This window comes from Planococcus citri, chromosome 4, assembly GCF_950023065.1.
Source record: "Planococcus citri chromosome 4, ihPlaCitr1.1, whole genome shotgun sequence".
Lineage (NCBI taxonomy): Eukaryota > Metazoa > Arthropoda > Insecta > Hemiptera > Pseudococcidae > Planococcus > Planococcus citri.
Window position 1 is genome coordinate 39,562,750 of NC_088680.1, and position 23,081 is coordinate 39,585,830.

General features: G+C 32.7%; 1 long non-coding RNA gene across 1 annotated transcript in view; it reads left to right on the forward strand.

The window, feature by feature from the left end:
- Positions 1 to 834: 834 nt before the first annotated feature.
- LOC135844645 (uncharacterized) overlaps positions 835 to 23,081 on the forward strand; it is a 32,337-nt gene continuing 10,090 nt past the window's right edge. Inside the window, exon 1 of the long non-coding RNA XR_010558592.1 lies at positions 835 to 1,124. This is a non-coding gene — a long non-coding RNA (uncharacterized LOC135844645). The remainder of the gene's footprint in view (positions 1,125 to 23,081) is intronic.

Sequence of the window (23,081 nt, forward strand, 5' to 3'; positions counted from 1 at the left end):
TGACGATAAGTAGGTACCTACCAATAATCTTCAAATAAATATTGAAGTACTCGATTAAGGATCACGAGATCCCTACATTTACTTCGTTTTTTAATTTTCTCATTTTTAAAGAGTTTCGGAAAAGGGAGTTTGAAAAAATGTTCATTCAAAAAAAAAAATTCAACCTATGCAGATTTTGCACAATTTTAAAATTCTAGATGATTAGGTAGAATGACATTTGAAAACAATAGGTTTTGAATTTTTTGATTCATAAATATTGGCAATGTTTCACCTTTAAATATAAAACTCGATTTGAAGGATTTTTCATGCTCTAAGAGATCCAAATCTAATGCAATGGTTAGCATAAGAGAATGAGAAATTCGAATTTTAAAAATTTAGAATGATTTTATCATTGTCGAGTGAAGGTGACTCACGAGGCAAACTGTTGGTACTTTTGAGGATGTCTTCATGTGTAGCATAATGCACATTATTGTGATCAGTATAATCTTTTCCACTTTCCCTTTTTCTTGCTCCTTGCCGTAACTTTTTTCTCCTACAAAATTCGATTCCTATTTCCTTTTTCTTTTTCAGGATAAAGATACTTAAAAAACCTGTCGATAATGATAATCAGATGGATGAAAATATACACTCTATATCTTTTTCGATAAAATATTCCCCGTCGAATCTACGAGTTCGTTTAACAATTGAATACGACCGAGAACATCTTGCTTTTTCCGGTCGAATAGTGCGATTGCGACTTAAAATAATTTATGGTGTCGGATGTACTGTATTTTGTATTCATCCTATCCATAAAATAGGGTTTATACTAGGCACATAATAACTGGTGAAAAAACCCGATGTGTTGTCAGTTTTTATTCTGGTACAATATAAGAACCATGTTTGATGGTTAAAAATATGAAGTACGCTCATGTAACTTATTGTGTTCGCGAGTGAAAAGATCGAATTAGATAACAAAATTTTAAGTTAATTTTTAAACAGATAAAAGCATAATTTTTAATCTCGCGAGTGATGCTTGGTGCGATATCGATAGATGGAACTGGAAAATGCTTCTGTATTACATGTGTACCTATTTACCTACCTGTCCAGTGCCCACGACGACAGAAGAATCCAACATACAACTATAGGTAATCTATAGAGAAAGAGTGAGGAGAGGGGAGACCATACATGGCATCTTTATCACCCAAATCGAAGTACAAGAGTATTAATTTTTCACGCTGTTTGAGAATACATCTTCTTAGGTGCTGGGCTATTCTGACTTCTAAAGTGCCGCGATGAATGGACCAAAGGGAGAAAAAGATAAAAAACATTTAGAGGGTTTGAAATGCTTTGTTGTTGGCTACTGTTGAACGTTTTGTAGGTTTGCATAGGCCGGAGATGGTTTAAACAGATGCCAGCCAAGATCCAGATCTGGGGTAAAATAATGTGTTTTTAAGGCTTTGACGCGTATACAAACGGCACAAAGGCGAATAAACGGTGTGTCGAATCGACCTTTTACATAACGATTGGTAAAATTAATTGACTTCTAGTTGTCGAGTAATAAGGGTCTGTGCCTCTGTGATAAAAAGTACCTACACGTACTCGTAATAGTGATCGTATATGACCTTTACATAGTATGTATAAGATTTTTTCCGCATTTACTCGTAGTGTACTTATTTTTAGCCCGCAACCCCGCTTATATTCGCGATATATAACTTAATCGCAGCGCAACGATCACAGATGTGTATTTGGGTTCGCGTAATATTACATACACAGCAGCCGCCGTGCTTCCCACGAAACTAATAAGCAGGTAATTTAGTAAATTATGTAATACGAGATTTATACCTCGTATATTCGATATTTTTGGAAATACTTCACCTTGCTGTATTCGTTCATCGTTTCAAAGAGAGAGAGAGAAGCCCACCTGTTTGAATGAATTCCCAAATACGAGACGATTCGGCGCGAACAATAGCTGAATTTTGATCTGTTTGTGTCAACCTTATACAGGGTTAGGCTAATACTTTCTTCCGCGCTCGATACATAGCATAGGTAGATGGTACAAGGTGCACGGGTCGTGTTCGTCATGTTGCGAAATTTTCAACCGTGAAGAAAAAAGGTAGGAGCTGTTCTTCTTTAAACGTGTCCGAAACTTGAACGAGATCAATGATCAATGAACATTGAACAGAGTAAAAAAGGATGCGGGATTAGTCTAGCTTGAAGATCGTCTATGTTTTCGAAGCATTTTTCGCTGATCTGATAGACTGATGGTGATGGGAATGTGAAAAAAAAATGTATCCTTGAAAGAACTACGAACTACGTGTCTACAGATTTTTATGAATGAGATTATCAAAATGTATGTTTTGTGTTGGGTGCGATGTTGTTTGAGATGGATTTTCAAATCGAGTAGGTACAACGGATGGAATGAAGGATCACTTCAACAGTCAAGAGAAAAGTCTCTCAAGAATAATTTATTGAGTTTTCGCAAGTAATTAATGGAGTATTTGGCAAATGTTGCATAATAAGTTCGAGAGTTTTTTTGTTTTTTTGTTTTTTTACAAAGGGATGAGATTTAAAAGGCAATATTTTGACTTTAGAATTATTCTTTTTCTAGTTTTATTTTATTTTTTTAAATATTTGAACGATTTTAAAAAACAAGGCTTTTATATTTTTTCAAATTTCTACACTTTTTTTTTTAAAAACGTGATTTTCAAAAATTTGTTATAAAATTTTGAACAGAAGTAAGTATCTAAATGTGCGATGAGTCAATGAATAATTTGGACCATCACAAAAAAACATGATTCATGCTTGATCATTAAGTACCTTTCAATGATAAGTACGTAATGTTCGTTCCATTTGAAATAAAAATAGGGATGGTAAATTTTTAGTCAAGTTTAGATAATAGATTATTTCAAAAATTTAACTATCTATCTGTTAAAAATATTTCAAATTTAAGTACCTACCTATTCGAATAAACGATGATGATTGATGAAATATTCAGGTAAATACTATGAAGGTATATTCGTATTCTAACTGATGGAAAAATTTTAGAACAGGCTGATGAAAAATTGAAACATAATTGTAAAAATACATCACCAGACTAATAATTTTAGATGCTATGAGTACCTATTTCATGTTTCAATTTTTGGGGTTGGGGAATTTTCCAGTTTTGAAAATTTGCTTATTTTTCATGAAAAAAAAAACAATATTTTGATCGAATGGACTTGCTTAGTTAGAGGCAGAAAGCTGCAAATTTGTCAATGCCCTATTTTTGATTTCCCCAATCATTTAGTGATAGTTTCGAGTCAATCCGTTAATCTTCCAATAGGTTCTTGGATTATCCAGTATTTTTTTTTTTTTTTTTTTTTTTCAGAAAATCTCAAAAAAGTATCCAAATAAAGTCATGGTGGCTTCTAAGTCTTTTAAAATCTGCACATTTTAAAATTTTTTCATCTTAAAAATACCTACAATCGAAATTGAGATTGAAACAGATTACAGGAATTGTGCCTGTATGAATCTAAGGGTAGAAAGAGTGACTAGAACTAAGCTTAAATCCAAAATTTTCTTCATGCGATTATATTTGAAAAAAATAAAATAAATTAAAAATTGGTCGTTGATCAGAACTTGGGACTCATCAGCGTGAAAAATTAAACAGGGATCCATACCCCAGTCCTCATCTTCGTCCTCTTGAATCGATTAGTGTTGGTTTCGAGCTACTATGAAATAATTCTGTCTATTTTTGAATTTTCTGGTTTTGAAAGAACTCTCATATTAAAAAAAGTCAAAATTAACTGAGAGCAACTGTTACTGGACCTTTTTCGATCAACTTAGTTGGGCTGTAAAAAATCTTCATTCAAATCCACATTTTGATAGTTTTTTTTTTTTTGAATTATCTTTATTTAATTTTTTTTAAAGATTCCAGAACTGCTCAAAAAGACCACCAATTGATTTAGTGGCTGAAAATTTGAACTGACAGAAATGAGTAGATAAGTATACTTATCTCGTACCTATAGGTACGAGTATCTGGTATATAAGGTGAAAAAATCCGAAGAATTAACTATTTCTTGTTCCTGGAGGAATTTTTGAAACTTGCGCAAATTATCGTATTATCATTCCTAAAACTAGGGCATTCTGGAGGCTTCATCGTAATTTTCGATTTTTCCAAGATTTTTGAGTTCTTTTATAGAAGCCAGAGAAACTAACTTAGGCAGCTAAAAATCGAGTTCTGGTTTGTTCTCGACTAGTTTAACGAGTTCATTCAGAATTCAGAATTGAGGCAAACCTTGAGTGTCTTTTATTGAACAGCAATATCTACATAGAAGTTTCTCGATTCTCGCACGTACATTTAAAGAAGATAAAAGATAATTTTAGAAAGTCAACATTTTGAATATTCAAGAACTTAAAAATTATTCTGGGCAGCTCAGATTTCGGTGGAGGGAGGGGGAATGTTTCAGGCCATTCCATTTTCAAAAATTGAATTCCCGTTTAAATCAGTGACAGAGCTCAACATTATCCTCCTGTCACCAAATTTCATTTTGGCTCAGATTTTTGTGAGAATTTTGAACTTGAAAATCCAAAAATTTTCAGAGGGCTCAGAAATGTCTCAAAATGACTTTAAAACGTCGAAAATAGGATATAAGCTAAGTACAAGTTTTCTGACTAACTTTATCAAAATTTTGATTTTTATCATGAGCCTTTGAATAACGAAATTGCACAAAAATCACCCCTTAGGTAAAGGCAAATAATTCAGTGATAGATTTCAAAAATTTTCAAACGAGAAGTTTGACTAAAATTAGGATTTGATTTAGTCATCTCGCACTATGAAAATAATTTAGAATTTCTATCAATTTCTACAGAACAATGAGTAGGTATACTTATGTTAATTTTCAAAGTCAAATGTAAAGATGCAAATGGAAACAAAAGGCCTATAATTTTCTATTGAACAATATTCTTCTCAATTTTTTTGAAGCCACAAAAGAAAAATTTAAACAAAGCATTTCATTTGATCGTTTTTTGTTTTTTTACAATTTTGATTATCGTACCTAGCTCCTAGCTCACAACGAGAAATTTTCACATTTTGTCAAAATCAAAATTGGCTTTCAATTTCAAAAAACAAAAAATCATTTTGGAATTTTGAGATTCAGATTGGTAAAAAACCAAAATTTTTAGCAATCAAAAGAAAATAAAATTCAATCTTCCTGAATTCAAAAAAATTCCTGTTTTGGAAAACTAAATAGGTAAGTATTTGAGTAGAGAGCAAAAGTGCAAACATTTTGAAAATTTGTGATGCGTATTTCATTTTGGAATTTGAAGTGGAAAATGAGATTTAAGGATCTCATTTTAGTGTAAAAACCTGCCAAATCAAAATGGAATCCCAAAATGAATCATGAAAACGATCAAAAATTTAAATTCATCTTACTTATTATAGGTAGGTACTGAGTTATTCCCCAGATAATTCCAGTTGTATTCCAAAATAATAATTTTTCTTGTTAGGAAATTTTTATGCTGTATGAGTACCTATAAGTGTAAGTTTTTATAGCTCGTACTTCAATTGAAATGCCAGAAATTCCAAAATTATTATTTTTTTACAATGAGAACTTTCGCGACATTTGACCCGGTTTCATTTCAATTTTGTCATTACCTCTAAGAAAAATTTTTTAAAATTCAATTTATTTATTTTCGTCGTTGGCGCAGTCATCGTTTTTTTAATGAAAATAAAAATGAGCAATAGTTATGCTGATCGATTACCTATAATTTGCTCGTGCAGATACCCGCAAAGTTTACATTTCATATGCAAAACCAAAGCGTGACTCGGACAGGTAAAAATTTCCTCACGTTATATCTATAGGATCTTACATAAAGCAGGCGCGACAATGTCGTGTACTTTGTATTATTCATCGCACCGAAAGGGAAACTCGATTTGTCAATTAAACACGAACCGTATCACGTGTATTCGAATTGTAAATCAAACGGTAAGAATTTTAAAATACACGTCTAACGGATATGTTACGTAAAAGTAACAATATCCGGAATCAGACTATTTCATCAGTGCGAATATTTCTCATAGAGCACCTGCCAATCGGGTCATTTTATGACTCGTCGACGCGAGTAGGTACCTACATATAACCTCACGTAGGTATATAGGTAAATCAATCAACTACCTATATTGGATATGCTTAAAGGTAGCTTAAACAAATAAATAATATAAAATAAAAATATCTAAAGGTAAGGTACCTATACTACATACAAATATAAACTACCTATACCAGATATATATCTACTACATAAAGTTGTGCAATTGATATAACGATAACGCGTGTCGAAACGATGAAATATCGATTTCGATGACAAATGGAAGAAATTTGTTTATAACAGCTTTCTCTAGGCGACAACCCTCTCAAATCCCCTACACGTTCATTGTTTCAATAGGCAATTACCCGCAGTTAGTTTGTATTAGGATTATACCGGCAATGGGCCTAAGTCGGTCACGAACTGCATCCGAGTCCAGGATGTTGCAAATTAGCCTCTCTTTGTTATTCATGATACATTACATTCGGTCACTGCGTTTGTCAACTATTCAAGATCGTTGAAAAGGAAACGATCTTCTGAAAACTCTCTGTACGCTCTCGTACCCATTGAAATCCATTAAACCGCTCTTGTTCATCTCGTCGAAGGGGTTTCGCGGTTATTTCAATTCCAGTGGTGGCTAATACGAGCACCTAATACCTACATAGAGAGCCTTTAGCCTTATACCAATTCACTAACCCGGACGAATAAGCTCGAAACTCGTCTCCCTATTTTTACGTGAAAAGAGAAAAAGTTTTTCTATTGCGAAACTTTATATAGTATATTACGTTTAACTACGCGTTTACAAAGATTAAATCGTGTTTAGGGTAGCAATTTAATCCCGAGTTGTAAATTTTGGCGCGATATTTTATTCTTCGTGTTCTAGGGTTGTGATATACCATTACATACTAAAGAAAAAAAAATATAGAAAAAAAAAACGCATCGAGCATTGCGAAACGATAATGTTTAAAAATTCATAAATTTCAACTTCGCGTGTACATCTACGACCTGCCTTCCTTGACTTACCTATATCTACTGTGTGGTGTGTACCCTTGTTTCATCTACCCCCCTCCTCTTCCATCTTCTGACTCTATGCAAGTATATGCAATAAATCTACAAAATATGAATCTAATAAACAGCGTATAAAACGTCCGTCAATAGTTTACCACCCGAATGTTTTGCTAGCAAGATTAATGAGCTTTTTACGTATACGAGTATGTGTAAATGTATACCACATACAAAGCAACGCACATCGTATTATTTTTTTATGGGGGGCTTGTTTACATTTTACGAGATTTTATTGGATTTGATTTTTTGATGAATGGTTCTATTGGTGTGATTTATTGGTTGAAAAAATCACCAATATTGGCATAAATGACTCATTTTGATAGAAAAATTGCAATAAAATATTTTAAGAGTACATAGTAGGTAACTATTTCCAAGTTTTTCTTTCAATTCGACTAAAAATGAGTTTTCTTGGATGAATAAAATTATTCATTTTCACCTTGAGGTAGTGACCCCTAACAAAGCTACCCTACAAACTGATGCTTTGGTAATGGGCTGGGTTCGTTCAAAAAATAACCACAAGCCAAAAATTAAATTTTACAGAAGAATGAAATAACACACTTAAATTATTTTTGAGGGAGTTGGAGAAGGGGAAAATGAAAATTTGATTCGAATTTCAAAGAATGTTGTTTGTTCACCAAATTTTCTCAAAATTTTTTCAAAAATATTTTTTGAAAAAATGTGATTTATTATTGTTAAAAAAAAAGATAAAAACAAGAACAAAAAAAACTCTGAAATCTTCAATTATGTATGGTACTGAATAACAACAGAAGTGACCAAATTTTAACTACATTTGAAAATCTCGTAGGTAAATGATCAAACTCGTGTTCCTCAGTTCTTGACTTACAAAAATACGAGGGCTTGAAAGTATCAAAATCGTTCGAGAATTTTTATTTCGGTTTCAGTTCTCGGTATTTTGGCATTCGGGGAATTTTCATCCGAGGAACTGGATTCGGGGGAATCTCCATGTTACTTACCCCTTTTCTAAATGGAGCATAATAAGTATAGAATGATCCTCCGTCAAATTATCTTACAAATTCAAATATTAAGGGTTTCTAACACGTTTAAATTTTCGAAAATTTATTTTGAAAAATTGTGCATACAAACTTGAATGGTCGAAAAAATCAAACGATCATCAAATTCTCTCAAGAAAAATCTTATTTTTTTTTACCAACAATATTACATTTCGTGACATGATTTTGTTACTAATGGTGGGAAACTGACATTTTTTGAGCCACAAATTTTCCAAAATAAAAAAAGCGTGACGAAGAGTTAAAAAATGTAATTGGGCAGCTGCAGATCTGAGAATCTTCTATTTTGGTTATATTTTCACTATCGAGGCGTTTTCAATTTCAGGTACTCCAAGAATTTTTATAGCCAGGAATTTGTTTTTTTTATAAGGTCATGAAAGCTCTAAATCTAACATTAGGATTCTTCTATTTTGGTCATACCTATTATAAACTTATCTATCATCGAGTTTTGAGGTTCGCTTCTGACATGAGTAGGTAATGGAAATGTTTCTATTTGACTTACCTATTTTTTCTTCTAAAAAAATACACCTTTTCTCTCTCAGGTCAAAACTGTCAAAAGTACCTAGACCTAAAAAACACATTGGTAGTTAGAGCATGACCAAAACAGAAATGTCTTTCTTCTTCCCCCTTCCACTCCACTGAACTCTTAATTCTTATTCTCAGTGGATGAGCTCTTGATTACGAGTCATGATGATGGTATTTCATAAGAGTGAACAATCCTCAATGTTTTGAACTTATATTTTTATAGTTCTGCACAAATTTTCCGTTTTTTCAAAAATTCCGTCCTTAATAACTTTGTTAATGAATCACTTTTTTTTGAAAAAAACTTTCATCAACATTTTTAAAGGAAACGTATTTTGGTTGAAAATTTTTCAATATGAGTCAGCAGTGGAAAAGAGAAATTAATTTTGAATCGAAGTCTAATCAAAGAATTCCTCGAATGAGAGCATTTTTGCAAAAAGATGTTAAACTATGGAAAAGCGAAGCTCAAATTTTTCTAAAATTGTCTCAATGAATGTAGAAAAATATTTTTACAAGTTCTCGAGGATTCATTTCTAAAAGTTGAATCAGTTTTTGAAATGGATTGTTGACAGATGAATGGCAAAACTCTCAAATTTTTCAAACCTCACGTAATTCAACTGAGGACACTATTTTCATGCTCATTTCATTTTATAAATTCAACTGAATTCTGTTCAGATGGGAATATATGTGGGTGAGGGAGGGGGGTTATAAATGAATGAAAAAACTCAACATTTCTTATCTCGTGAAGATGTGCAGTCTTTGTCCCCTAGAACTTATGGCAAAGTTATATTCAAATGTACCCAATCATGTTTGAAAAATAGGTAGTATGTACCTACATTTTACTCGTAAATCTTTGTATTTTTCAATTTTTTCTTAAAAGGTAAAATTTCCTAAATTTTTCAGAGATTTTTTGATTTTTAAACTTTTCAACGATTCTGCTGAAATTATACAATTTAAAATGTTTTTTCTTAATTTTTCAATTTTAATGATTTTCAACAAAAGAAAAATGTACCTAGCTGGGTAATTTTTGAGAATTTTGCAATGATTTTGTTTATATTTAAAATAGGAGTGTATTTAAGAGATTCAGAGGGAAAGGAGCACTTGCTTGGTGAAAAATTATTTCCCATAAGTTAAGTTGATTTTGAAAGCACTTCTCAAATGAGCCTGAAGATCAAAAAAGAAAAGAATAATCATTTTTTGATGTAAATCTGCATCCAAAATTATCAATAAAATTAAGGTAGGTAATCAAAATTCTGACAAATATAAAAATTAAATGCAATATGAAACGTTCCACCAAGATCGGCCACTCTTGACAGCCTACATTCCAATCAACCAATTTTCTCAGTTTTTTGTTAGGAAGCCTCTTTCATCAACCAAAGGTTTCTACATCACTGTAAAATTGTTCGATTACAAATCACAGTACGTAATTTTTTGCCATACTCATCCACATGTGACTGATCCAAACAATCCTCTTCCTCTCACCCCACCTTACCTCATGACATTTGTAGCAAAATAAACACACAGAAAAAAGTCAAACAAAAATCTAATAAAAAATTTAATATCGTGATGATGTTTTCAACTTACCTACCCATTTATTTTTATTCCTTGTGCACATTTTATTCGTTAAAAAAATTACAAGGAGGAATGTACGATTGTACGTACTTATACGTTGGACGTTCGTTTACTGAGAATTCGAGCGTAAACTTTGAACAAGTAATTTGCAGTAGGTAGGATAGTAAATAATTTTCACTCGTCCAACTTTTCTACACGCTATTTACATTTTTTCGAGTATCTGCGTCATAAATTTGGCGAAATAAATTAACAAAACTTTGGCAAATATGCCTACAAAATCACCTCTAATATCGTGCCAACGCTTTGGTTTTCTTTTCCTCACATTATGTTCTAATTAATAATTCAACGTTGATCGGAAACCTTAAAATTTGGTTATTGACAAAAAAAAAAAAAAAAAAAAAAAAATGCCAGCAATGACAAACCACGATAGTCAAAATATTCCTGCCTACTTTTGTAATTTATGTAGGTATAGGTAGTTGAGAAAAGCCATGTGACATTATACTTATTAGTTGGATCACCGAGTAAGTATACCTAGAAGTGCATTCAACTTAGATGAGGAAAATTTCCCTGAAATGGTAAAAAGTAGGTAATGATATGGTTACACCTATTTATAATTTACATGTCAAGGTACCTCATGCAATTTTCATTTCGGTAAATTATTTACTTACTCGCGTTGAAGATCTACAAAATTTTCACATATCTCTTTCTCACCCTCTCTAAAAAAAAAAAAGTACAAGGTACCTGCAGAATTAAGAAGTAGGCACGATAATAATTGTAAGTCGGATCGATGTAAATACATTAGGCTACGGGCTGCTTGAAAGTTGAAAAATTACTCGATATAATTGCGATTTAAAATTTTCAACTGTATTGTTTATTTATAATGGCCGGTTTGACTCGGCGGTCGGCAGCGTGCAGTTTTCCAAGTTCTCGACTGCCTATATAGGTAGGTAATTGTTATTTCTCACGTGATACTGAAACATTGACGAAGTTGCAAGCCTTTTTGAATATTAATAAAGGCAACGAGTTGGAGTTTTTAATCCAATTCCAAGTCGAAGACTTTTGATTGGTTTACAGTCGCGGTGTATAGTTTGAGAACGCTTTAATTTTACACCGCCAGCGTGAACTCGTTGATATTTTCAAAGCAGACGTTACCCTAAGGGGGTATATTTCATAAGCCACGTGACCTGGCATGATTTCGACACCGTTTCGGTGCGCTTTTTCAATTCGAAACCAGAAAACGGGCGTTTTATTGATAGTAATTTAATTTTCTCGAATTCGCTAACCCCTTAGGTTTTGGTCATCGACGTCGTCATTGTCACAAATCGCATCGGTGCCCAAATTCAAAACTATATAGAATTCATAAAGCTCTCTAATTGCGCTTAATCCGCGAATTCAAACCGAACGTAGGTTTTTCTAATCGTAAATAAAAGCCCAGTCGAGATATGTGATGGTCAAATGGACCACTATGATTAAAAGATTTTTGAATGCAGGATGGATAAAAAAATTGTATGAGATAGGAGGTGATTAAAGTTACCTATTATCAAATAAAATGAGATGATGTTAGTACGCATTATCTAGGTATAAGAATACCTAATATTGAAATGTAAATTACTGATCGGTATACCTCGGTATAGAAACCGAATTTTAAAAAAATGGTGAGTAATCGGTCAAGTAGGTCACTAACAAGCATCAACTCTGTTTACAAGAGCTAAAGCCACCAAATTTGGACGGTTTTTATGAAACATTTTGAGAGTATTAAATTTCCAAATTTTGACTGCAGACTCCAGAAAAGTTAGAAACTACCTCCAGTCGACTCAGCGTGTCGAAATTGGGGTGAATCTGAGCTTTCAAACTTCAATGGGTAAAATTTTCTGAAAAATTCAACTTTCATAAATCAGCTGGAAGCTTCAGAACTACTCAAAATTGTTCGAAACCGTTACCAATTGATTGATTTCAGTTTTCTTTATTCAATTGGTTAAATTTTGATGTTTTCGAATTCTTGGCCAGAAAATTTTCAAAAATAGAGAATCAAGAAAAATTGTTGAATCGAAATAGGTGATTCCAATGTTGAGAATTGAAAATATGGCATTCAATTCAGCTTTTCTTCATTCAGATATATTCGGAGAAAATTCTTAAAAATACTGCAGAAAGTGTCAAAAAAAAAAAAATGAAAAATTGTAATTTTTGAAAGATTGGGAAATAAAACTACCTACTTGACATCGCAATCCTTTTTACTGAATATTGATCTTTGATTTTTTTTGTTTTGTTTACCTATTTGATAAAAAAAAAAACAAGTAAGTAAAGTACTCTCTAAATTTGATGATTTTTTTTTTACAGACCAAGTCAGTAAATTGTTTACTGCTTTGCAGTAAAAAAACTACTGCTTTTAAGAAGGCAAAATGTCGTGACTGCTAAGCAGTGACATTTGACTGTTTCAAATTTAGAGAGTAGGTAAGCACCTAACCTAAGAAAAACAAAAAATACTTCAAAAATATGTGAAGACTGGACACAATACTTAATGAAAGAAGTTGCAGCATTTTCGTAAATTTTCCGCGAGAAATTTAAAATTAGCTAAGTATGCAATTCTTAATATTTTGGTAATATGAGAGTAAAATGTCGCTGTCGAAGAAATTTAAGTTTTTAATGGCATTTGTTCCCTTGAAAGCCCAGGTGAATCCTGAAATGCGATATAAAAATGCTTTTGATTTCTTGAATTAGTTCAATACAAGTTCCAATGTCACTCTCAGTTCGCCCTTCAGCCTCTTGAAACCACTTCGGAAATGATGGGCTTATTAATTTGATTATACCCTAAATCCGAAAAGACAAAAAATCCTATTGGGTCAAATTTGAAACTATATGATAGATATGGTTTCACTCGATGTAATGATGAATGAGTGAAAGCATTTTGGATAAACACTTCACCCCTTTTTGGGGAACATTTTTTGACAAAAGTTGGGATAAAATACGGGGACTACAAATGCCCACACTTGGATGAACATATTGGTTGTTGAGCTTTCATGAAATTAAATCAGGAAAGGAGTGGTCAGGGCGGACCAGAGCGTTTTTTCATAAATTTGATAAATTCGTCTCGGAAAAATGTCGAAAAACAGAATGTCCAGTTAGTAATGTGTGAATATTCCAAAGTGGACCTCAAATGACGGAAACAAAAATTGAAAAATGCATAAATGCTCTAAAATATTAAATTGCTCTGAAGAGTGTGATAGGGTGCCTTGCCCAATTGGCCGAATCATAAAAAAGTCGAGCTTTCGAAAAAGAATCTTATTGGAAGATGAAAGTTTCAAAATAACTCAAAATGTGACATTTTCGACAAAAAATACGAATATTATGAGGATTTTTCTTTAATGGATCAGAAAGATTTATCAAAAGTACTTTTTCAAAAAAATAAAAAATGAATTTGAAAAAGCAATTTCAATTTTGTTTTTTAAATTCAAATGCCACATTTGAGTTTTTTTTGAAACTTTCATTTCACAATAAGATTTTTTTTCGAAGGAGCAGTCACCCATAAATATATTTATCCTCATTCACACTTTAAAATTGGTTCGACTCAAAACAAAATGCCTAAAGGTAAACATTTTTCCTAAAAATCGCTGTTTTTTGAAATATTTCCAGAAAAAATTAAAAATTCCAAATTTTATCAACAGTTTCCAATAAATTATGCCCCTAAAATTTGTCCTTTTCTCCTATCTTCGGTTGCCCAATCCCACATTTTGCGACATAGGACTGCAGTTTTGAATAAATTTTGGAGCTAAACTACTTACATTTTATTCTCACTTTTGGCAAAAATGACCCTTAAAATGCAATGGTACTGGGAATACGATTGTTATTGTTGGTGTTGTTGTTATTTCTTCAAATTCGAACTTTGAATAGATACATTTTTTCTCTTCTTCTTAGAAAGAATATTTCCTCAATTCTAGCTGCCCAATCGTACATTTTAAAATTTTAGAGCATTTTTTTGAGAAAAATTTGGGCTCAAAAATATACTTCTTCTCCACAAAACTGTCGAAATTGATCTTCGAAAGGTCGAAATGTTAGAATATTACAAAAAAGATGTCCTGTGATTCAAAAGCTCAGTCACACATTTCAAAATTACTTATATAAGGCATTTAATAAAAGGCTTCCAAAAATATGCACTTACCTATTAAGATACTTTAGTAAAAAAAAAAAAAGCAATAGGTAAGCAAAATTGGTGAGAAGGAGACTAAAAGGTTGCCCTCAGAAGATACCTGAGTATTATCTACTCTATTTATTTTGTTTTATTTTTTCCCCCGAAAATCAAAACATTTTGAAAGTTACTTCTTTAAAACTATGTATCAGATTTCCTCAACTTGACAAAATGGATTCAAGTATTATTCAAACAAAAAAATTATAAAATGAGGTTGAGGGATTCATTTTAATTTAATTTTGATCCATTTTCTACAGCATGATGGCATCACAATGAAACATAAAACTTTATTTCGACCACTATGACCTCCTCTTATTCGTCTAATCTGCCCTGAAAATCGCTGTTAATACCTTCTGTATGGTAGAAAATACGTATAATTGCGGTAGATTGAAGATTATTAACAAATGAAAACGTGTTACAAGACCGAATAAAAAACTAAAAAAAAACACCAACTTGGGAAAAAATAATCCATTATGTAAATGGAGTCATAAAAAGTAACGCCATAACAGCCATATTAATGTTATAAACGTAGGTACCTAAACAGCATATCGTACTTTGTACCTACGCAACACCCCTTAATAAATTTATTCGAGAAAAATTTTTCCCTCTCACGAATACTCACAGCTACCTATTAGGTACCAACACAGTATAGTATACACACACGCTCGAATTAAGTAGGTATTCCATGACCCTTGTCCAATGAAGGCCCTCTAAAAGTCATGTCGATGAGTCAATAAAACGTTCATTGACATAAGGTTCGAATTAAGATGTAATTACATTCGTGTGCTCATTATTTCGATGTTAATTAATTTACTGCTCTCCTCGAGTCGAGTGTATGTGTATTTGAATTCGACGACGTAAGCGTCGTCGCGCTTTTTTCGGTTAAAGTTGATTCGACGGTGTTAATATTTATTAGGTGGCCATATTTACACGAACCGGATTGGTCCGATTTGTGTACGCCTTGTTTTTTTTATTTTAATCAAAGTCACGAAAATACTGGTCAGGTTTGTATGTACTGCTCGTACCTACCTGGTTACATAGCATAGTCAGCAAGAGGGTATCGAAGAGAAGGCAAATTATAAATGCAATGCAGCATGGAGTTTTTTAAAAACTCGATAAACAGGTAATTCGATATTTTATAGAAGGAAATTCAAGTGTACGATGTACGTAGTATACGTACCTGGTGTTCAATGTACCGAGGAGCTTGCGCATTTAAGTAGGTGTTTCATTTATGTAATGAAAACTGGTACCTAGGTACGAGTAGATGCGAAAATTATTGAACTGGTTAAAATGGAGTTCTATACGGTTTGTCTGTAGTCTGAAGTTGGCTTCGATGATGTAATTTTGCATTTAGAAAAATTACCTAGGTACCAATTATTTATTTCTCGTTTCATGGATAAAAATTCTAGATTCGGATAATTGGTCATCCAATTAGATACGTAGGCCTACAGGATTTTCCCGGTGTTAAAAACAATTTCCCTATAATTATATTTTGACGATGTTAATGAAGCATATGACGTTGGAAATTCATTTTTTATTTTAAAAATTACCTAGTTCAAAATTTTTGCATTTTGACATTTTTTTTGAACTTTCTTTATTCAATTTTATTTTATTTTTTCTATACTTTTTTCTTTTCAAGGCTGCAAAAAGAGTTGAACTTGAATATTCAGAATGCAGAAAAAATGTTTAAAGTTTTAAAAAATACAATGAAAGAACTAAAAAGTGCATTCCTATGTTGCTGAGTAAATCGGTAAAAGTTTAGTAAATATTGACTGAAAAAAGTATACATACCCTCTATCACCTTGTGTATGATTTCGGGAAATCAAACCTACGTAAAAAGGTGGGGATGGGCCTCATTCGGGCATGCTTTTCTTTTATTTCAAAATTGAAAATTTCAACTATTCAATATTCGAGTTCTAAAGTTGTGGTGACAAAAAAATAGACTCATAAAAAAACACTAATTTTTATTTCTCAAAATATGAATTTTTGAAAGCTTTCGCCCTCCCTTCGTTTAGGCTCCTATATGTGTTTTTTTTTCAAATTAAACTTTTTAAAAAATATACAGGTAGGTACATATATTATCCAAATTTTAAGAAATGTTAAGCCAAAAAAGTCACAATTTTCTCCTGAAAAAACATTGTTTTTTTACTTTTCGAAACAAGTGTTTGACTCTCACTTCAGTTTTGTGTCCGTTTTTTTTTCATTTTCAAAATTAAAATTTTTAAAAACTCATCATTCAAATTGTAAAGTTTTGGATCAAAAGAAATAGGTAAACAAATTCTCAAAACATTGTTTTCACCTTTCGAAACCCCAATTTTTGGGTCAATTCTTATCTCTAAACTAAAAAAAATCCCAGTTTGAAACTTCCATAAATTCAAAAATAAAAATAACAATTTTTTTAATGAACCCAACTTGATGTGAGTTTTATAACTTACCTCTGAATTGGCAAAATTGTTATTTTCTATCTTTTGTTTTTATTTCATCATAAAAACTCGTCAATTTATTCGTCAAAATTTATATTTTTTCTCATACCTATACAAGTCGGAAAATTTTCAGTCACCCCCCCCCCACCCACTACCCTCCCAAAAAACTCCAGTTTTCTTATTGTCAGGCTACTTATTTTCGCAAAATCGAATAGAAAATTCAAAAAAAGCAATTGTACCTACAACTCGCATTCAAGTATCGGAACTTCAGGAAGAGGAAAAAATAGTAGCAGAAAGATTCGATGGAGGGGGGGGGGGTAACATTTCAAGGGCTTCATTTGGTGCATCCCTACAACAAATTTTAATTTAAAAAAATTGCAATAAAACGTCAAAAAATGAACTTTTGTTATGATCATTTTTTTTCTTACTCTAAAATTTAAGAAGCTTTTGAAGCTTAAAAATTGTAAATTTAATGAAATTTTGAAAATTTTTCAGCTTCAAAATTTTTTTAAATTTTAGAGTAAAAAAAATGATTAGAACAAAATTTGTTCATTTTTTGACCTATAGTAGGTAATAGGTATTCATTTCTGCATTTATTTTTTTCATCGCGATTTATTGAAATTAAAAATCATTTGTAGCCCCTTCAATTTACAAGATAGCTTAAAAGCCATAATATGCAGCTAATTTCGTTCATTTTTCAAAGTACATACTACCGACCCCCATGGTCAAAATTGTATTTTGCCTCTTGGATTTGAATACGTATTTTGTCCCTTCAATTTTGAAGATAAGCCACACCTTCACATAGGTAACATTCCCGGACACCCTGTATGCGGTATAGTGAACTAATCTACTGTTGAATTTGACTATGTTTTGAGGTGAAAAATACTAAAAACTAAGTATGTGAGGGAGGAGGGCAACTTTACCATGTTTTTTTTTTTAGTACTCTTTACAACAGAAATTTCTCTCTTCGAATAAAATTTCTGGCGAAATCATACGTGGTTAGGTATGTAGTTGTGGGTGTAGGTTTCTCATAATACGAGTATGATGGATATAATATGGACAGTCGAATAGCCGGGTCGGAGTGTTTGTTTACCGTTTAGTTCTTCGTGTTCTGTCGGAAATCGAGGACAACAAAATAAATGGGAAAGTCGTAATGTGAATGCAATTTTCTTTTCTTTTTTTTTTGTTAATTAAAATAAAACAAACAAAAAAGTTATAAAAAGATAGGAATTTCTGAGCTCTTTATGTAGTTATATTTTTTTATTTATATTCTGATATAGTTTTTTCTTGTAGGTATAATTAGTTTTTACGAGCATTTCGCAGGCCTCAATGGTACATTGTGATGTTAGCAAAGAAGGTACTTTGTATGTGTTGTAATTTGTATCAAGATACAGCGCCATTTTTCTTTTTATTTAGCTTAAGTAGGCTTACTTAACTATGTCATTATTGTCATAAATACCATGTGCCCTACAATCGATAGAAGTCTAGCTCCGAGAAAAAAAATTCTTTGCAAAACTGTATATTTCCTTGAAACGTAGGTACCGTAGGTACCTGATGTTGGAAAGAAAAATAATTCAGGGTCAGATTCGACCGTATAACATAATTTCTACGAATCGATTAAGTCAAGTTGAATGCATTCGATCTTTCGACTAGTTGATCATGACTTCATGACTCATGAATGATTGATCAACTTCCTGGATTTGAGATTTTCAAACATGTTTTGTGTTTAGAGACCGTTTCAAGTGATTTCGATATCGGACAAATTATTGTCCCCATTTCTAACATTTCCTGCCTAAATTATTCACGTAGTTAGGTACACTAGTAAGTACCTTGAATTTAGAATTCATTTTTGATTGTTTTTCTGAACCTATTTGTGAACAGTTGCAGTTATAGGTACCTATACATACTAAATGATGTGTACTTAGCTATACCAACTTAATTACTTATTAAAAAATTATAGTTACGTGTCCGCCATTAAGAACCAACTTAATGCATAATTTCAAGGTTTCAGGATATACTTCGTCAATTTGCTTTTTTTTTAAATTGAATAATTTGCAAATTTGAAATACCTATATGTAGGTACGTATACTTTAAGCTGGATCGTACGAAAAAAAGTGAAAAGATGTTGATAAAATTCAGCAAAGATCTTTATTTTTAGTTGAAAGTTACTCAAAGAAAATTTCAGTTCTGAAGGTGCGCCTGGAGAGGAGATATGGACCCTCAAAGAGGGCGTATTTTCGAGAAAATCATCGTTTTTTCGCTTCTATCGCTACTCAACCTGTTTTGGGAAAAATAGCTCAAATGAAGTGTTTGAGATTCTGCGTCGATCTACTCGTATTCTGTTACTATCAAAATTCAAAACACTCTTTAAGGGCTCCACGACTGAGCGATCAAAAAATTGCAAATTGTTTTACAAATCCAATGCAACGTAGTAGGTAGGTACATTTTTTCTGGTACCTGATTTACAAATCAAAAAATTTCAAAATTGCTTACTTATTTTTGTAGTGTACTTTGCTATAGGTATGTATAGTGTATACTTACCTAAGGTAGGGAAAGTTGTGAACAACGTTGCACAAAAAAGTATTAGGTATCTATGTACATATCTGATATGTATTGGATTTTTTTCTCAATTTAAGATTTTCAATTTTTTTTTAAAAATACCTACATTTTTCAACTTGTCATCTTAATGCGCGATTCACCTGCCCTACCCCATCCAAAATGAACAGGATTGAACTTTTACCTCTCAAATATGTAGTAAATTTTTGCTGGAGACCAGGCACAACCTGAGAGGAGGAAGAGGAGGAATTCCTCCCTGCTCACCTTGTTTCAAAGATCAGCATAATATTTGGTCCACTAAGAGAAAATTACAAACCCTCAATAAAAATAACAAAAAAAAAAAAAAAGAAAAGAAAAAAAATGAAATAAAATGGTGACTAAAAATTGGTGGGGCCTCTCTATATTTTCCGAAAGGTTAGATTTTCCGTGCACGGTCCCGTTGGCTCAAAACTGGTCACTTTAGCACACTTACAAACAAATTCTCATCCCCCTCAAGATTAACTACTTTTGTAGAAAATTAAATCATCTACATATTATGTACTTACCCACTACCCACGGGTTTCATCTCTTTTTCTTTTGCTCAAAAATTTGTCTAAAATTGAAAAATAAACTTCAATAACTCAAAATTTGGTTCGGAGGGGAAGATGACATGCTCTTTCTATGAGTTTTTCAGCTCAATAGGAGCTGACTTGTTAAAAAGGTTCCCCTATAATAACGTAGCTTATGCATTTCAAATTCGGGACATCAAGTACATTGTTGATAGAAAATGATTCCTTATAAGGATGAAAATATTTCATTGGGCACTGGGCAGTAAATTTTTGGACCTGTTGACGCTCAGAGAGAATACAGGCTAAATTTCAAGTAATCAATTTATATCGTTCAGAAGTTCAATTTTTGGTGAATTTTCATAAATAAAAATTTGACTGATTTTATGTTAAAAAACCATTGAACAAAAATTGAGATACCTATACCTAGACAGTTGAAATTGGAAGAGTGCCTTACTCTTAACATCTCAAATTAATCTGTGGTAGTTTAAACTGTTTTGGGCCCTTGAGCAGATTTTTTGGATTTTATTGTTTTTAAGAAGTCTTTATAAAGAAGCAAAATGAATTTCAGCATCCAATGAACTTGTAGCTACTTTCCGTCTTGGCGATCCTTTCGATTGATTTAGGCACAAATCTTTAAAATCCACTTGTGCCAGTTCTAATCCAAAAATTTTTCCAAAAATTTTCCTGAATATTTTGTGACTAAATCGATCAGGAAATCCAAATTTCATGACAGTTTCTCCACAATTGAATAACCCAAAAGGCTCCCAGACGTGCCGGAAAGGCTCAAAATTATTTCTGAATCAGTTTTTTTGGTCGAAAAATCCCAATTCAGGAAATCCCAGGAGTCTAGAGGGTCATCCATTCGTTAGATTGTACAAACAGATATCAAAATGTAGGTTAAATTTTAGCGAAAATTTTGTTTCCAGGCACGCGTTCGTCAAGCTATTACCCAGAGGGGGGCGGTTGAGGTGGCACTCCGCATGCGACAAAACAGTTAACTGTCAACATAACTCGGTAAAAACCACACCTACTTATCAAATCAGCACGAGACCGAGATTTGTCTGAATTAGGACCCGAAGAAAAACTCTTTGAAAATTATCGACGCTTGGAAATTACAAGCCCCTCCCACATGTCTATAATGATCACCTTGCGTACAACTGGCCTTTGGTGTTTTCTACTTCCATCCTAAAAACCCCCTCGATGCTGGGTCTAAGTAGAGCGTTATGGACTCGGGGGTACGACTTTTTCATCTCGTATACGTATAAAAAAAATCGCAGTCCGGCCCCCGGAAATGGGCACAAAAAAGGGTTTCGACAGCCGGAAGTTCTTTGAGGTAACTAAGCAAAGGCTTACATATATGTATGTTAACCGATTGCAACGTTTGCTCTGATGTGCGATGGCAAAGGTGCTGTACATACTTTTTTCATATTTTTTTTTTGTACTCGAGAGGTTTTAAATTACTGTTAGTTTCAAATTACTATCTATTGATACCGAGTAATGTGACAGGTTAGGGTTGGCCGAGCATTGTGCGACGAATTTAATAAGTTGTTTTTTACGGTAACCTCCTACTTCCTCTACAATTGCAGTGCAATGATACGAGCTGCTTCTCGTTGGGACAACGCGGACCCAGATTTTAAACCAATGGTGAATTCGGCCACAAAACGCACAACTCACGGTATGGTTTAATTAACCGACGACGAGCATAGCGAAATCATTTCCATAAAATATCCATGAAAAGTAACAAGAGCGCCGTGTTTCCTTCGATACAAATACCTACTCACAAAAGTATAATACATTCCTCTCTGTTCCTCTAATTGCCTATCTTATCACCACAGCGAGAACTTATTCTAAGTAAAACTTAGATGAAATAAAACAAACAAAAATTTACGTAAGGAGTAAGAGATATCTACAAAGCATGTAAATGTGCGAGTACACCTCCCAAACAAAGAATACTACAAGATAGACTTATTAAAAAAAAGAAAAATTCTCCGCATCTTTTGACCGCCGTTCTCGAATTAATTTACTTATTCATTGCCGGATATAACCGCCATTAACTATTTCAGATATTCATCACACCATCTTCTAGCATCCGTACGATGTTCTCGCCGCAGCACGGAGGACGCTCAGTTCGTTCTCTCAGTGGTTATTTTTCCGGAATCTGCATCAAAACTCGGCGCATAGTAAATTGCTAGGGTAATTATTCCCCAACATGACCGCCACGTACACCAATTATACATCGCCGGTGAGGTTGTGTAATTAATTATATTGACCGTGACTTTCGTGCGTATACGGCTGTGGATTAAAGCTACGACTATGATTCGGTGGCACTGCAGGCTGCTCCGTTTGATATTTGAATTTGGTTTGGGCGATGAAAATGTCTATCTGATGTGGTTTTTAAACGAGTCGATTTTTTTCAAATTTTGTTGAGAAATTTCAAGCAGATTTTGAAATCGTGAATTCATTGTTATCGATTTTATTTTTGATTATTTCTGATTCTGAATTAATAATGAGACTTCAGAACTTGAAAAATCACTGCAGTTTTTGAAGAAAAGTGACCAAGCTTTAGAAAAACCCATCACTAAAAATCATTGCATTCGTTTCGATGAAGTAAACTGACACGAGATATTTTTATTAATAAACCAACAAGTTTAACAGCTCTGGGTTGAGAGTCAATTTCAAGTTCTTTCCAAAGAATTATTTAGGTAGATGTGACTCAAATCTAATCTAACACTATACTCTAATCAAGGTGGGCCATGAAGTGATCAAGAAAATTGAAAGAGAAGGCAGAAGGTCAAGAACAAAATTTCTGAAGAAGAATTCAAAAATCAAAATACAAATAGGTACCAAAAAAATTTCTGTTTTGCACAAAAAAATTATAAACTTTTCAACTGGTGAAAGATTATTTGCATTTTTGGAATTTTTCAAGTCAGTAGGTAAGAACCTGAAGTTATCTTAATCTTGAATTAAAAAAAAAAATTAAGAAACTCAATAGAATTGAAATTGGCTCATAAGCTCAGTTGCTCCCAGCCGAATTCCATCATTTTCTGTCATTCCATACCCTCTTGCAGCCAATGCAATTTTTGATTTCTTCGAAATTAAAATTCCGGAGAAATCGAGAATTGCATTCCTGAAGACGTGAAGA